General features: G+C 43.1%; 1 protein-coding gene across 6 annotated transcripts in view; it reads left to right on the forward strand.

Annotated features, from left to right (window-relative positions):
* The window catches only part of LOC118309605 (metabotropic glutamate receptor 7), a 215,066-nt gene that overhangs the window by 54,581 nt on the left and 143,896 nt on the right, over positions 1 to 16,589 (forward strand). The window lies entirely within an intron of this gene.

A 16,589-nucleotide genomic window follows, 5' to 3' on the forward strand; every position in this document is an offset into this window, starting at 1 on the left:
TCACTCATGTCTGTGTGTGTGCTGAGACAGAGCAGTGACGGTAATAAATCCTCCATCAGAACAGGACAGAGGCAATAACCGCAAATCACATATTTCTGCTGAAAGTATTCCAGCAGGGTGTCGCGCCCCCCCCCCCCCCCCCCCCCCCCCCCTCTTCTATCCCTCACATGCGTGTTGTGCGTGCATGTGAGTGTGTGTACACACTACACACCTTCATGTTTGAACGATGGAGGACGTGGTTATTCACTGAAATTTCCTCTTGCAGATGTCGATGGTGTGTGTGTGTGGGTGCGTGTGTGTGTGTGTGTGTGTCTCGTCTGAGATGAAGTCAAACTCGTTAGAAATGACTGGTGCTGTGTTTTAGAAGAAGAAGAAGAGGAACTCCTCATTTGAATTTAAGTCCTGTGAGGTTGTCCAATGTTTTTAGTCCGACGCTGTGTTGTTGTGCGATGCTGTTGTTTTTCTGTCAGTGTTGGAACAGGATGGTCATTAAAGAGGCCTGTGTCTGTTAGTTGCAGCAGGAGAGTCGGAGCCGCAAGTTTGTGTTTCCAGAGTGACGCCAAAGATCCACATGATGTTTGTTTAGTGTGTAACTCCTGAATGAAACCAGCCTGTTTACAAAGGCCTGAGTTGTGGTTGTTGTATGGTCTGTTTCTAGTCATTTGTTTATGACATATTTATATATTTCTCGGCAGATACATTATCCATATTTGTCGGGCTCCAGTGTGCGAAAGTTGTCTCAGTCTGGCTTTGTTGCCTGTATTTTGTGGCTGATCCATCCAGGAGATGCGAATTGGATCAGATTGAAATTGAAGTCCAGGGCGATGAAATGGAGAGAGAATAAAGAAGCACAGACAAAAGATAGAAACGCATCATGGCACCGTGACACACAGCAAAGGGCAGTGAGCGAGAGACATGGCGTGAAGACATGGAGAGAGAGAGAACGAGGGGGGGGGGGGGGCGGAACAGCTCCTCTGCTCTGGATGTGGGAGACTCTTCCTTTCTCTGGTTCTGCTGTTTCCTTCTTTCTCCCCTTTGTCCTGATAAAAAACTGGCTGGGGAGTCTTTCATGTGTCTCACGACGAGGAGGCTTTACTCTAATTTAAAGACGTCAGACCGTCCCTGTCCGTCTCACAGCTTCAGCCCTGCTTCTTCTCTAATCTCATTATGTTGTTTTTGAGTCAGTTAATGACATTTACTTTCACATCAGTAGTAGTTTATCGTCCATTTTCGAAGGAGAAAACAGTGACTCACGTCCTCCAGACCCCACCAGAAAAATCGGTGATAAAATTATAAGACGAGCTGCCCCCTACTCTACCTCATGACCATTCATGTACAATGGACATGTGGTGTAACCAGGAAGCAGATCAGAGATTTAACCTGGACGAGGAACAACAATGGTGAAAAGTGAGAGCAGGGATTTCTCTTCTTGAAGTGTGTAGTGTAGTAAGTGTTGGTTAATTCTTCAAAATCAAAGTATCAAAGCTTCAAACTTCATTCCTTTACTCGCCAACGTCTTGTCCCCAGAGGTTACACCAATGTTGTTTTTTCAATATTTCTATCACTTCTTTCCTTCTACTGAAGTTAGCATGCCAGACAGTTGGCCTCAGCCCGTCTTCTTCTCAGAGGATGTATTGTAACTTTTTGGTCACGTCGACAGAACGATGGTTGGTGCTCTGAAACGAGCGACAATCCTCATCACCACCCGCTTCCGACAAAGAAACCGTGTTGGACGGCCTAAGAGAGAACCTGTATCTTTGAGCCTGGTTTCCTGTTTATTTAAGCTCTGACATGGGGACACTGGTCATGTCGTCCATTTTATCTTGATTACAAGTGATCTGTAAAAACTGTGTAAAAACGCTGAACCAAATGAAATTCCGACTCCCTTCCCTCAGCTTTTGGACCATTAAAGTTTATTTGGTTATTTCCACAGGGTCAAAACTTTTTGAAGCTTTTTCGGAGCTGTGGCTTTGAACAGGACTCACACTCATACCAGCAGGAAGCAGATTCTGAAAAGAATGTAATGTCCAGGAATCTTCAGAATTTAATGGTGGCCAAGCTGCGACTGTTTCACACTCGGGACTGAAAGCGTTTCTTCAGTCCCAAGCACACATCATGAATATGTGGACTTTTTCTGTCCATAACTGTGGCTGAAAATAATAAAAAACTAGATAAACCCAATGGAGGGGATCAAGACTGAAACGATCCTGGGAAATGAGCTCCCAGATTTTCATCTGGATCCCAGGCGAGCTTTGGCTAAATTGAGGCACAGAAACTACTTAGTCATTTTAAGTAAAATTCTTATTTTGGGTTAAAATAAATTCTTCTTTGAGGTCAGAGAACCTTTGTCGTCATGGTTACAATGATGGCAGTTTGGTTACACATGGGAAACAAACTCGTCCCGTCCCTCCACCTTGACCTCCTGCTAATGCAGACTTTGTCACTCCTTATTCTATGTCACCTGATTTCCCCCCGTCATCACAACTATGACCACAAGAGTTCACCATAACGTTAAAACATCACTGTGGGTAATTTGCTGCTGCAGCGACGAACAGTGGACCCTTCGTTTGTATATCTTGTGAAAAGGATTCTGCCGTTGGCCAAAGAATCCAGCAGACATCAGAGACGTGTACAGGTACAGAACATGTTTCTGAGGTTTGGCTGAAGGTAAATGGGTCAGACATGGAGGAGACCGGGAGGTGTGTGTCCATCAGAAAGCTGCTTAGTGCGTCCCTGCAATCCAACACCCCAGAGGAATGAAACGGGAGGGGTAATTATTTCCCCCTGTGATAGAAAAGTCATCTGTTGCACAGCTGTTTTCACTTCATTACACACCTGATGTTGGTAAATGGCCTAGTTGGCACCGGAGTCATGCAGCAAAGCCATTAAGGTTTCACTCCCTGGACTGCGCCGTCCTCCGGTGGATCACGGGTCGGGTCGGAGCCAGAGAACGAATTTTACAGTACAAGTAGGGCAGTCGTGCAGCTGCAGATGTGTGTGAACTGGTTCAGGAATCAGGCTGATGAAGGTGACATTACTTTTTCCATCTGTCTACCTCGCGTTGTCAGGGACAGGGCGGTGTCTCATTTACGTCATGTGATTTTTGTGTTACCACAGCTAAAGAAATGAACAGAATATTGATTAAACTTTAATGAAGTAAATTGTAATAGAACTGAAATCGCCAATGACTGGAACAAGATCAACAGAAACCACGCTCAGTTCGAAATATCACAAAAACTAAATGGAGAAACTGTCTTTATATACAGTCATTGGTCATCTTTATATAGTCACTGATCATCTTTATTTGTAGTCACTGATCGTCTTCATATACAGCCATTGTTTGTCTTTATAGACGGTCATTGGTCGATGTGAAAGAACAATTACTTCCTGACACAATGCTTCCACGGAACCCAGGGAAACCCCTGATACATGAGAGGAAACAGAACTTGTTTGAGTTTCTGAACAGTCGTTGGACAAAATAAGACATTTACAAACACCTGGGGTTTTGTTTCACCCATCACACCTCTGCTCATTACCTGTCTCGTACTTGTGTCTCACTTCCTGTTCTATCTCCTCATGTTTTTGACTTCCTGCATTTTTTTTGTCTTGTTTACCTTTCCCTCTGTTTGACTCCCACCCTCCTTCTCTCTCCGGGTGATCTTCATTAGGCCATAACACTGGGCAACTCGGCGCTGGTGCCCGCCGCGGAGACGACACAGGGTCATTAAACTCCCCCTGTCACTGCACATAATGGAACACAAACCCCGGAGTTAGCCACAAATTTCAGCGAGCATGAGAGTGAAATGAAAACAGAGCTTCTCCCCGTCCCTCGCATGTAAAAACACAACGTTTAGCTGCGGGGTCTCAGCAGTTGGCTTTTAATTGGAGGGGGGGGATTGCTACTCACCTCCTATAGGAGCCGGATCATTAGAGGTATACTAGGCTGGTTTGGGTTCTTTCAACAGATAAATCATGGCTGTTCATGTTCTGTGGAGGTGCCACTGGGAGTTAATGGAGGATGTAAGCCACAGCTCATTAGGTCCATTGTTTGATGCTCTTCAGTATGTGACAGTGTTAATGTTGACAATGGGCGTTGGTGATGGAATTAGAGAAAACACATGTAGAATCAGGACTGTGAATTGGTTTTAATTGCTTCTCACACATGGCATGACAATGATACATTCAACTATACGCTGATGATACAGTATTTTCTTTTATATGCTGTCTTCTCGTTCACATGCAGCAGACACAGACAAAAGTAGAGTTTGAACCTGAGGCAAATATTAAAGACACACTGTAAAGGATCACAAATGGGTCAGGTGCTTCATAACAGTTAAACATTTATCAACTAAAACCACAGATGTTGACGGTTTGCAGTGAAACTAATTTGTATAAAGTGCAGCTGGAACTAAAACATCATTCAGTGTAGCTCCACCCTCCACCAACAGCCCTAAAATGCAATCAAGCTGCACCAAATCTCACACACTCATAGATATCAGTCCACTATATATGAAACATGAATGATTTCCTGTGAAATCAGTGAAAATGTAAAAAAAAAAAAACACACCACAAAACACAAAAACGTTCTATCTCACAATGTTTAAGAAAGAGATTTTTGAAATTCCTGTATCTATATATACAGTATATATAGATATATATATTTGCTCAAGATGAAAGATGCAGTCTAACCTTGGCTAGGTCTGAAGTTGTGGTTTAAGAAAACGAGACTGAGGAGAGTTTTAGCCCTGGTCAAATGAAAAAAAGGCTTCAGGAGGAAAATATAAACAGCATGACGAGAAGATTTCTCCATTCAAACCAACACAAATCCTGTCAGCCGGCGTGGCCGCTGCTGCAGGCGGGATCCACGCCATCATCTGTTCAGTGTGGAGTGGAAACACTTATCAGACCATGATGTTATTCAAAGTGTTAAACATCCGACTGGGTTCTAACATTGTTTACATGATACCGTTTTTAATATTTGAGTGGTGGGTATAGTAAAATGTATTCTGAGTTTTTCATATTTAAATCCACACTGAGACTGAAACGTCCCTGCAGGGTGAAACCTCTGGAGTGAGTGTGGGTGTCCTAGCAGTCCTTCAGTTTCCAGGGTCTTTCATGTCGCACATAGTTAAAACATTTGTGGGAATTTGGTCCTAAACTTCTGACGTTGTTCGCCAACGCTTCAGATCGGTTGTTTCTCACTGTTATGTTTTTGCCCCAGTCTGTTTGTTTGTTAGTTTTCTATCATTCTCTGCAAGGAAGATTATGATTTCATGATCTCCATTGTTTTGTTGGTCTAGCAATAAGGCTTGATTGAATTCAAGACGATGGGACGGATGGCTCTCCCTAGTGATATTCTAGATTACTAAATTATTTGCTGAGTCATATTGTGCTGATCGAACTTGAACTGGATTCATCTGACTCTCTGAAACTCCTCTGTGTGGACATGTTCATTCCGTTTCATACAATTATCCAACCTCACCACTGACTGTGAGTACAGGCTTCCCCACTTTCTGGGACTGTACTTTATATTTCTGTTCCACACACATTCATTACTCTTGGATACACTTTTTGTGACCTATATTCACTGAACAGCAGTGCTGATTCATTACAGCCGTGTTGTTTGTATTTGGCCAAACCCTGCATCACTACGTTCCAGGTGGGAGTGGAGCCACGCTGCAGAGGCAGTGCAGAAAAAAAAACATGGAACCAGTCAAAAAAGGGAAGAAATCAGAATCAGCTTTGTTTTGGCAAACGTGGCAAAAAACCCAGCTTCCCATGTAACGTCCTCAGCTGCTTCCAACCCACAGGAAGCTCGTATTTCCAGACTGTTTGAAAGGATTTTTGATCCTGGCTCACTTTGCTGCCTGTTGTGTGGAGATTTGTCCTTGAATCTTACAGAAAGACAAAAAATACCATTAATGAATATGAATGAGTTTCCTTTCAAAATGGTACAAAATGCCTCAGTGTGAGGCAGAATTATGTAATAAATTTGTTTCCAATATAATCTGTACACACATCGCTATGGTTTTGTTAATGAAGTTGCTGCAGGACTGTGGAACAAATCATATATCATCCACCATCACAGCCCGACTCCTCCTTTATTGTAACTGGCAAAGTGGCTGTGTCACATCGAAAAAGGAATAATAAGAGGAACTGGAGATCTGCAGGTCTGCAAAGGTCTCTAAAAGCATTGAATTTGTTTTGGTTTCCTAAATAAAAAAGGCCCCAGAAAGAATTAAATTTAGCAAAGTGGCAGCCTGAGGCCATGGTGTTGGTTATAACATGTTTCTGAATGAGACTGCGGTGGTCAGGAGACTCTCCACCTCCGAAACTAACAGTGAGTTTGTTGTGACAGTCGATTGTGCTGCAGGAGCCTTTTTTTTAATGCAGTTTCAGTCAGAAATCATCAGACCTGCAGCAAACACTGTTCCTGCTGCTGCTGCTACGGCAGAACATCCTCAGCTCACAACAGACAAAAAATTACAAAGGGTCCGAAAGATCCGGATCAATGCAGAGTGATCAGGATCAGAGTTGCAGCACCTTCAATGAATTTAGTAAATTCATCTGATTTACAGTTTGAGGAACCTCAAAGGTCCATTAAGCGGTGTGCCTGTCATTCAGGATGTGCATGAGAGGGTTGACCATTAGCTTAGCAGCAAATATGCTACATGTGCAACACACTAAACACTCACAGCTAGCATCCAAACACTCATAGCTATGATCCAATCACACTCAACGCTCACAGCTAGCTTCCAAACACTCATAGCTATCATCCAATCACACTCAACGCTCACAGCTAGCTTCCAAACACTCATAGCTATCATCCAATCACACTCAACGCTCACAGCTAGCATTCAATCATACTCAACTTTGACCGAGATACTGGGGCAGGAGTTTCTACACTATAAAAATGAACTGCAATCTGCAAAAACATTCCCTGATATAACATGTCTGCGATAAGCTAATCATCAGTAACTGCTGGACGTGGCAACAGTGCAACACATCGTCAAGTCAAGACGATGATGTCATTGTTGTAGTCACCACGTTTCTGCTGGACAAAGTATTTTGTTAATGCAGGTTAAAATGACTCTAAAGGATTTGATCTTTGATCTTTTTTGTCATCCAGTTTGTTTTCTGCCATATTGTGTAGTTGATTTTAACATGAGGGTTTATTGCAACATATTGCTGGGAATATGATGGAATGATAGATAACCTAGATAGTGCAGCAGGTGTGAAACGTGGGGTTAAAAAGGTTTGAACACGACCCTGCAGGAAGACACCTCCCTCTCAGGTCTTTCCCTCCTCGTTTTCTGCCTCATCTCTCACCAGTCCGACCCCTCAGTCCTCTCACTGACTACGCCACAACCCTCACGTTGTGTTACTGCAGCACCAGGAGAAGCTGCTTCCACCCTCACCCTCCTCCCTCCTTGTTTTCTGTTGCTTCTCAGCCCGTCACGGCTGCTTGGGACGCCTCTGTCTCCTCGCTGTCCTTTGCAAAGTATGAAAGATTTGATGTGATGGACTGAGTCGACCCTCGGAGACGCTCACCGACTCGGTGCATTTCCAGCAGAAATGCTCTTGTGTGTCCAGACACTATGCTCAGACTCTGTTTCCTGTGTTAGTTGGTGCAGCTGCAGATGAAAAATCCATGTTTCAGCTCGTAGATTCTGATATTTACGATTTGTTCGATGCGGGTTTTTGGATCAGATTTATTTTGGAGTGGCTCTTCGTCTTTGGACTTAAATTGAGCAAATTAACTGTCACAGCAGGACCGACGTCTCTCACCATAGATTTAAGCTCAATACTTGATCCCCTCTTCTCTTCTTCAGACACTTATTAAGACTGGCTCAGGATGTTGAGGATAAACTCTTCAAACAAAGACAACTTAAGAGAAGAAGAAGTATCTCTCCAAAACTAGTCCTCGGCTTTACACCACATGAAATCCATTTGATCAAGGCAGTGCAGTTAAAATATGACAGTAGTTAGTTAGCTTGTTAGCAGTGATGTTTATTTATTAACTGTCATGGATTCATACCATATTAAATATTCAGTAGCAGTGGAGAAATGTTTTTGTAGGAGGACAAAACTTCTTACATTAAATATGACCTGTAAAACAAAGAACCGCGTCTTCTCCTGCACCGTCTCCAGCCGACGTCTTTTCAAATACGACGTGTAGAAGCACGTATCAGAAGCTAGAACGTCGGCGAGTAGAGATCAGACATCCACCGAGGCCCAACACTGTCCTTATGAAACCATATTTAGATTAACTTCGTTCCAGATTTTTGCGTTTCAGCACGGAATCTCACAGAGATCACTCAGAGATAGCATTCCACTGAATATGTCAGATTTTTTTCCTCTTTTCATTTGGCTCCATTAATTATTCTTTGGGAAATCAGCGAAAATGTAAAAAAATATATATTTATCACGATGTTAAAGAAAGATTTAAGAACAAATTCCTGGATCTGTCCTTGTCCAGAGCCACACCAACGTTTAATGGATTCTTTCTTGGTCCATGTTCCATCCTTCCATCAAGTTTACTGGAAATCCGTTCAGTAGTTTTCCATCCTGCAGACAAACGAACAGACGGGTGAAAACATCTCCTTGGCGGAGGTTGATATTACCTTTTGAAACAAAGAACTGTCTCCTGATGCACAGTCTGCAGCAGAGTTTAATGATCCTCGTGTGGAAGAGAAATCATCAGAACAAAAAACATTTATGTCATGTTATGAGCAATAAAACATGAACTGGATCTCACATAAATCACACAACCCAGTCTTTTCTCACAGCTCAGTGCTGCTTCATGTCTGCTCGTTTTAGATTTAGGTTTTGTTCCAAACATCAGCGTCGTTCTTCACTCGACATCATAAATGTTATTTATACACCTGCACAGCTGCTGCAGCAGAAACTCAGACGTCAAAATTAAACAATAAAAAAAGGTGGCTAAGATATCGAACAAACAAAAAATACAAACTTTAACTGGTCTCACTCATCAGGTGATCACTGCGGGTATAAGTCTGCCATTGGACGCCAATTTCAGGAGGCGGTCTCATTCCCTTTCTCTTCCCTCCTTCCATTTACAAAATGCAAAACATCAGGTTGAAATGAAGGTTTGGATCGAGCAGTCACACGGTCGACATGCATCTCTCACAGTTTTTTTTTCTCTGCAGTGATTTTGGCATTTTAAAGAGCGTATGAAACATGCTGAGCTGTTTGATTCTGTAATAACATGAGCAAACACAATGAGCTTCATGCTGGAACCCCCTGGGACAAACTGATCTAACACTGATTTTCACATTTTGGCTTATGGTCTTCGATATTAATCTAATGTTGAGGTGATGCAGGCGTAAATTTCATCACGTCACCTCTTCATGACCCGGTGTCAGTCGTCACAGTTTTGTGAATCTGACTTGTAACGGAGTGAACGTTTGAACATTGGTCAGTAAAAGAATATTGAATATACACACAGTAGCTTATAGGTTGTATTATAAAATAAACAATGAAACAAAAAAAGAGATATGTAACATTAGTGAGGAGGTGAACATCTTTATTGAAAGACCTTTGTACTGCATTGTGACAAGCTGTTATATTCTCACCTCATTAGCCGCCGCTGCTGCAGGAGCAGCTACCTTGAGTTAAAATGTACTTGAAGTTTATTCAAATATATCCGTGGAAGCTCTAGACAGCTGACCTTTGTGAAATGCACTGGTGGTCACTCATATCACGAGGCTCCGACTGCTGCCGTTCTTTATCAGAAGTGACTCTTGACCAGAGAGAAAACGAGGATTCACCAGTGACAGGGGAGTTTGAAGGATGTTGTAATTGGTGTTGTGCTCGTTCTCAAGGACGCCTCGGGGGGATTTTCATTACATCTGGCACAAGCGGATGTGTTTATGGACATAACTCAAGAGTCCATATGTTAATTATAATCCGTTTATTAATGATATCATCCTTCTAGCTGTTACTGCTTTTTTTCTTTTGAAACTTTTGTTCTGTTGGAGTCTCAGCTGCCGCTGGGCGACAGGCGGGGTTCACCCTGGACAGGTCGCCAGCCCATCACGGGGCCGACATGTGGAGACAAACAAGCATTCATGCTCACATTCACACCTACGTACAGTTCAGAGTTTTCAGTTCATCTGCATGTGATCGGACTGTGGGAGGAAGCCGGAGAAAAAACGTGGCGGGGGAACAAGTAATGTTAAAAGTAGAGCCGCCACATCAGTTGTTGCTGGACAGAACAGTTACCCCCTCTAGGTTTCCATCTTTTCTTAATCTGGTTTGAATCTCTAAACCTGATGGTAGCGTTCTGGCTCGTCAACGACGTCTTTCATTCAGTAGCTGAGCTACGACCTCCCGAGGACACGGGACCATGGACCCTGGACCTGCTGATGTTACTGACGCCTGGAGGTTTTTCAGTTTTTACACATTACTTTTCCAACCCCACAAAAAAACAGTGTCCCAGTGAGGGGATTAATAAAGTTTTTTAATTTATTTCAATATATATTTACAACTACTGTTTAATCGACGCTTCCAGGTACAGGCCTCCGTTTAACACCCACAGTTTCATAAACGCCGCCTGACTCGGCTTCGAGTTATTCGTCTCTGCTCGGCTGCGTCTGGATACAAACCTCTGGCAGACGAACGGCTCGGGTTCAGAATCGGCAGCTCAGGCCTTGAGTTTGGTCGTTGGGTTCCGTGACTTATGTGATGCAATAAAGGAGCTGAATTATTGGTGCTGATGTCGGTGCGCAGCCATTTTGGATTTACACATACAGTAAATGGTAGAGGTAAAGAGTGAAGAGTACAGTTTATACTTTTCTATCTAAACCTATATTTAGTATTTATGTGTACCTGAGTCTTTTGTGTAAATTTATATTCTCATCAGAAGTTTGCCAAAGTGTCAGGAGCCACACAAACTGTACCACACATTTCTGCTTACCTAAGAAAATGTTTATGCACTATAAATAAACACAAAAATCTAAATGAACATTTGAGTTTAACAGAAACTGCAGCTGTCGTCTGCTGGGAGAAATAAAACCTCTGAGCAGTTTGACACTGAATTGAGGCATCACTTCCAACATAGCCACGTCCATCAGAGTCGTCACCACAGGGGCAGTCCCCCTATGCATTGAACCCCCTGAACCAATGCGTGTCGGGATATTGTTTATATTTCTTTATAATAACACCAGTGTTTCCCATTTATGACTGAGGCATAGTCCAATTTGCTCATATGGAACCTTAATTTTCTTACACTCGTAATAATGTCTCTAAATTTTGCTCATTGTAGAACTGTGTGCAGAGCTCACTCACTCTTGCTCGCTCGCTCACTTGCTCACTCGCGCTCTCCATCGGCAGCGCCAGGAGAAATCCTGTCACGTCGGTGGCATCCGTAGCGTTTGTAGGGTCCTCACAGGCAGCCAGACTGTTCTGTCAGTCCGTATGAATTAAAGCTGCTATTGTTTTCTACATTTTTCAAATCAACAGTGAAGTAAAGATGATCAAATGCCCGCTGTTGAGTTTGTGAAGTTTTTACAGCTCGCTGTGGAAACACAATCAACCTATATCGGCTAATGTGAACACAAAACAAAAATAATATTTACTGCCGTGATTAAGTTTGACGACGCCGATGCAACCTGACAAACCCGGTCGTGATCTTGCAAATACCTCACATTAATCTGAGCGGTGACCACCGTCAGGGACTGCCGCTGCAGCTGGAGATTTGTGGAAGCTGCTCGGGAGCTCCCTCTTTGGCACGGCGAGAGAAAGAAAAAAAACGTCGCCAAGGCTCCTGCCAATTCACAGCAGTAAAATGTCTCTGTGTATTTATGGTATATTATGTTTTCAAATGATTCTCAGTCACAGACTGTACAGTAAAGAAGTTTAGAGAGGTCACTAGTGCTCTGCTCATGTCTTATTAGTTGACCAGATCATGCTGTTGCCATTGAGACCACACTGATACAACCACATGAGTCTAGTGTCAGATAACTACATTCTAAAATATGATATCTATGCTTACTTATATTAGTTTACTTTACTTATTTCTCACTGTCATGCTGATTATGAAAGTACTGAGGTTGTTATAAATTAGAAATAAAAATAAAAATCTGAAACATATCATCAAATTTAGCACAATAAACACAACACATATTGATAAAAAAAAGATTTCTTACTATAGAAACATGGACTAAATATTTCATAACTCTCCTTAGGTTGTTTGAACTATGTAGATATTTTTAGTTTTGAGAAGTGAACATTTTTCTATGCTCCTCTCCCTCCACTCTGGTGCTACCACACTTGACAGAATGAAATGACATCATCATAAGCTACAACAGAGGCTTTGACTTTCTGCTTCAAAACGAATCAATGTTTTAACTATTATGGTTTTTTATTTTAGATCTATTTAGACGGGATCATGAAAACTACAAACTCCCGCTGCCAGTCCAGGGGCGGAGCTCTGTTTTCTAAGGGGAAAGTAGATCATAGTAATCATAACCAGAGAATAATTTTTATGTCGACTTTTACTAACCTTAAATCAGTTTTTAAAGAAATATCAACTTGTCAGATTTTACAGTGCAGTTTTTTGTTGAATGAAGTCGCATGTCCCTGACTTTACACAAGGACTGTACAGTGAACACGCAGTGATCTCACGTACTCTTGTGCTGAACTCAGTGGCAGAAGAAAATTTCCCAGTAACGCTCGGCTCTTCACTTCTGTATTAAATGGGTATTTGCGGTATTTTCCTGTCTGCCTGTTACTTTGTATGAGCTGTCACCATTGTCACCACTTCCAGACACTGCATACACTCCGCAGCCTGCATACAGATGTTACATGTGTTCTCGCTGCCTCATGCCTCCGTCCTCCGCTGAATACGTTCCAGTGAAGTAACATGACAGGGCTGAGAACGGGGAGGTGGAGAGAGACTCTCGTCGATGCTATGATGAGTTCAAATTATGACAGTACAGTCGACGCTGCCGTCTAATTATTGCGCGTGTGCATGTTGATGTAGTTGTGCCTGGCGTGATTGCATTTGAGGAGACAATGAACAGTTCTCAGTCTGGAATTAACCTGATGCGTCAACGATGTGTGTCTTGTGCCGTAGTGCTCTCACTGCAACATGATATACGTGTGCAGTGTGGTGGAAATCTTGATTTACTCGAGAAAAATGAACAAATACTCATTCAAATATAACAAGTCATATTTAATTGAATCAAAGTCAAGAGTACAACAGAGTCTGGTCAGCTGGTTCAGAGCTCCTTCACCATGGAATGGTTCAGAGGTCTGACCCAGATCACACGGAAAAGATATCAGAAATAGCCAGGCCCAGGCGGCCAGGTCACCAAGAATGTTGGCCTTATCATCTCCCTGAATCCTTCTTCCTGGCCCAAATGTCTTACTACCCCCAATAAAACCAGCTGTTCATTAACCCTCTCTAAGCCACACTTCCCTCATCTGCTTTTCTACCCCAGGCTCAACTAATTATTACCTCTCGTAAACAGTCTTTCCCACATACCGGAAACACAATTCAAACAGAGTATATGTGAATACATGATTATATGAGAAATTGACACCACATGCAGCAGCAGCTTTTCTCTCCTGGTGGAGGCTGGCAGCTCGGATGCAGCTGAATATTACTGCGAACTGTGTCGAATTTTATCATCAATAAATCACTGTAATATTTTCCTGAGAAAGCAAAAGGACAGCAGGAAAGATTTACTTGTGCTGATAAAAATGACTTAATTTCAACTGCGCGTAAAACATTTTTTATTCCACTTCAAATTTTCTCTAAATCTAAGAAAGAGTGAATTGTTTCTGTTTATTTCCTTCGTTTTCTGAAGGCAAGGCGAGTTTATTTGTGTCGCACAAATCACAGTGATTTACATCAGATATAAAAAAGGCATCATGACAAGTTGTGAAAGCAACAAAGGACAAAACAAAAAGTAAAGGTGCAGATATAATAGAACTTTGAACGTCGTCTTTAACTTTAAAACTACAGTGTGCAATATTTAGAAGAACTTATTCACAGAAGTGGAATATATTGCCATAACTATGTGTTCATATATGTATAATCACCTGCAACAAAGAACCAATGTTTTTTCGTGAGCCCTGAATGAGTTAAATACAGTTACATGAGGTGGACCTGACCTCCGTGTCTCCACGTTTGCTACATCCTTTTTAGTACGGTTGTTGCACAAAAATGGTCCATACTTAGTCACTTTCGTGTTGAATTTCCAGCGCTGCTGTAAACCGGAAATGGAATCAGCGGTGCGCCATCTTAAAGTGTCTCCTGTCGGGTGATCAGTTGGTTGCGGTTTGCTATTTACCGCCAGAAAAGTAAAAAAACATATACACTGGGGCTTTAAAAAAGTGTGAAACTCCTCTGTAGTTGCAGCAAACCAACCATTGCTCCTGTGACTGATGGACAATTGTGCATGTCTAAGCAGTGCAGCACCGTTCATAGCGTGACCCGTCATGGCGCCAAGACTTCACATCAACAAGCGTCATCGACCAGGCTGCGGGTCGAGTGTGACCTCCGACCTTGACAGTGAAACAACCTCAATGAAGCAGCAACTTGACGTAAACACAACAACCAGCAAGAAACGCTTCAATATAAGTTAATAAAAAAGAGAAGAGATGGAGTCGACTGACGCTCCGTGATGCTGTACTCGGGCATCGTCCAACGGGTTATCGAGACATTTTTGGTCTGAACCAGAAGCGATGGACTGACATTGTTATTCATGCTGCCGCAGCGGCTAAAAACAATTCCTCCTCTCTGCAAACTCTGGTTACATAATCAGCCGGGAAAAAAGCAGCGCAATGAACGAAGGACGCGAAGAATAAAGGGGTGAAATTATAATGACACCGCTGCATAATGAGAGAACAAGACAACACAGAAACAAGGGCTTCAAACGGTGACGTACTGACTCATAAAAATAATGAAATCATTAATTAGAGCACGTCGCCGAGGCTCCGTCCCAGATGATTATTCTGCATATCTGCCGGGACTCCCAACAATGGATTCTGTGGTGCCCCTTTATGCTTTGTTCTCGGTCTTACATGCAGATTGAGCCACTGAATCACCGCTGCACCGCCGGAGAGAGGAGCGGTTTTGCAAAAATTCGGACACATTATTCACTCCTCAGCTGTCAGTCGGCACCGGAGACCCACAGTCCGACGCTTAATGGAGGCCCGGGAGTTTTATCTGATTCTCTCCGGGCTGTTGACTGGCTCTGCGGCGCAAATGAGGGGTTTGCATGCAGGATGCCATCCTGCATCGATCAGTATGTCACAGAAAAAAGGAGGCGCTGATTCTGTTATTGTGGGAAGGGTTCACGGGGGTTCGCGTTAAGAGGAAGCCATCACACCGTATAGTCGAGCCAAAGTAGAGCAGGCCTGTACCTTGGGCAAGAGAGCTTCAGTGAATCAGTCAAGCAGCGTGAGCAGCTCTGACAGTCTGAGGGCTGAAATTTTGGCTGCTGTTATTCTTTCCTTTGTGATTTTTTTTTAACTGCTTAGCCTCACTCGCAGCGCGGCTGCAGCGACAACCGCGTCCACGTCGGAAATCGGAATACTCCATGTGTCTTAATCAGATTATTGCTCATTCTCGAGTACGACCTCCGATTAAGGTCATCAGACGACGATGTTCACACGACAGCGTCTTATTCAGACCTGCACCACTCTGAATTCTGAGTTTCTGAATTCCCTTTCCTTTTTCTCCTACACAAACACACGCCAACCGTTGTCTGCCCTTCTCCTCTCCTTTTTTCAAGCAAACACTCTTCACATAACCTCACGCTGGTCTCTAGTCCCCTTCTCCCTCATTAATGCCATCAAACTCGGCACTGGGACCGCGTGTCAGCCTGTCAGCACCTTTGTCTTCCTTGTTGGTACTGTCGCTAGGTTCCCCCCCTCCGGTGCAGGGAAGCTGCCAGAAATCTTTACAGCCCTCCGATCGCTCGCCGCAATTCTCCGCAAGTATCAGCTGATGACGCATAATGGCAGTAATGAATGAGGAGCCTCTCTCTCTCTCTCTCTCTCTCTCTCTCTCTCTCTCTGTCTTCTCACTTTCCGTCTTAAACATATGCGTAGAGACTCTGACACGTTACCACTCGGAGAGCGATCGATCGCGGCGCAGTGTCCCCGCCGCCCGACTCCATTCTCACTCTGACATTCATCAAGCTCAAGTCGAAACCATTATTCTGTTTCAGCATTAATTCAGAAAGAAAGAAAAATCACGGGGCTGAGTGATGCAGCCAACAGAGGGAGTGTGCGCATGCGTCGGGGTAGATTATTAGTATGATTATTACTCAGGTCTCTATTTCTTCTTCAAAGGGTCAAAGGATCATCAGTTCCAGAGGTTCGGTTCTTCGGTGTCTGGCTTTTTGCAATTCATTAGGTCTTGATTCACTACTTCTGTCAAGGAGGTTTTCTTTGCCCCTGTCCATCTGTTTGTTGGAGCCAAACTTTATTGGTTTATTCATTGCAATCTGTCCAGTAGTTTTTTGCGTAATCCCGCTGACAAACAGAAGCCCCCCAAGAAATGCACAGGGGTGAAAATCCAACTTCTTGGCGGAGGTAAAAAAAAAAAAAAT

The sequence above is a fragment of the Scophthalmus maximus genome, chromosome 6 (genome assembly GCF_022379125.1).
Source record: "Scophthalmus maximus strain ysfricsl-2021 chromosome 6, ASM2237912v1, whole genome shotgun sequence".
Lineage (NCBI taxonomy): Eukaryota > Metazoa > Chordata > Actinopteri > Pleuronectiformes > Scophthalmidae > Scophthalmus > Scophthalmus maximus.